The following is a 1,566-nucleotide window of genomic DNA, read 5'->3' on the forward strand; positions in this document are numbered from 1 at the left end:
GTTTTGTTAAAAGGTCGTCTTTCTTTGTAGAAATTAAATTGTTTTATGGAAAATTTATACTTTTTAATTAAAAATTACATTTTTCGGTTGAATTCTGAACTACAAATATGTTTTGGTTGTAAAGTCGTTCTGTTGTAAATGCAAATATATTGTTAAAAATTAAAATTATAAGTTTTGGGTGGAAATATTATTTTTGTTTTTAAAATTAAATAAATTCGTTGAAAGTTCATGTATTTTGTTGGAAATTGACCTTATTTAGTAGAAATTTAATCCTTTTGGTTGAAAATTTTATCATTTTTGGTCAAAAATGCAATTGTTTGGTTAAAATATCAACTGTACATCTTCTTGGGTTTGAAAATCGATTATTTCGCTAAGAGTTGAACTACTTCGTAAAAAACAATACGTTTTTTTAACAAGCTTTTTAATTATGATTGAAAATTTAACTATTTGGTTGAAACTTTAACTCTTTCATTGAAAACTCATATTTTTCGCTTAAAAATTTCAACTTTTTGGAGATAATTCGTCTTTTTTACTTTAAAATTAAATAATTTCTTTAAAAATTCATGTATTTTGTTTAAGATTTGTCTTTTTTTGTAGATTATCTATTTTCTTGGTCGAAAATTCATCTGATTGGTCGAAAATTTAACAACTTTGTTTAAAATTAATTTTTTCTTTAAAAAAATTATTTATCTTTATCTGAAAATATAACTATGAAAAAATTTTAACTATTAAATTCGGGATGAATTTCGCCAAAATTGTCTGTCGTTGACGCTACACAAGTTTTGCAACATAGCGACAGAGACACCAATTTGGAGGACATTTTCTATTTTTGCGACAAATTTGGTGAAAACTTCGACAAGGCTGTTTTAAAAGCGGAATGGCGCCTCGTGTATCGAGATTTTTCTTCGCAACCTAAACTTGACATGTTATCTTTCAATGAGTTGTGGAAAAAAATGTTATCTAATAAATACGCGAACGGTAATGCCAAATATCCCCAATTGACGAAATTGGTAGGATACATTAGATCTTTGCCTCACTCAAATGCTGCCGCAGAAAGGACCTTTTCGATTTTACCCGATGTTTCGACGAAAAAGCGTAATTGCTTATCGACAGACAGCGTTAATGCTATTACCGTCGTAAAATCGACAGTGCATCAGCAAAACCAAACTGCTCGAGCTGCTATGGTTTCAGCTGATCATTTGTCTCGAATGTCGTCTGAAATTTTATACGAACCGCCAAATAAGAAAATGAAGGCTTTCACTGTGCATGCCGGGGCGAATGATGATTGAATGTGTGTGTGAATGAAGTATATTTACTTTTTATTTTTCGTTTGTGAGAGGCGAGGAGACTCACATTCAGAAAGCGCGCCGATATTTTTTTTATTTATGTATTATATGTAATGATTTTATTTATTGTTAGTTTGTTAAAGGCGAGGAGAACTTCTTTTTATTTCTTCATTCCCAAATTTTTGTGTAAGTCATTTTCGGTGGTTTTTTATGCCTTTCAGGCTTTTTCCACAGAGCCAATATACAGTGTGTCCCATATTTATAGGGCCCCCCCCCCCCA

The sequence above is a fragment of the Belonocnema kinseyi genome, chromosome 3 (genome assembly GCF_010883055.1).
Source record: "Belonocnema kinseyi isolate 2016_QV_RU_SX_M_011 chromosome 3, B_treatae_v1, whole genome shotgun sequence".
NCBI classification, from domain to species: Eukaryota; Metazoa; Arthropoda; class Insecta; order Hymenoptera; family Cynipidae; genus Belonocnema; species Belonocnema kinseyi.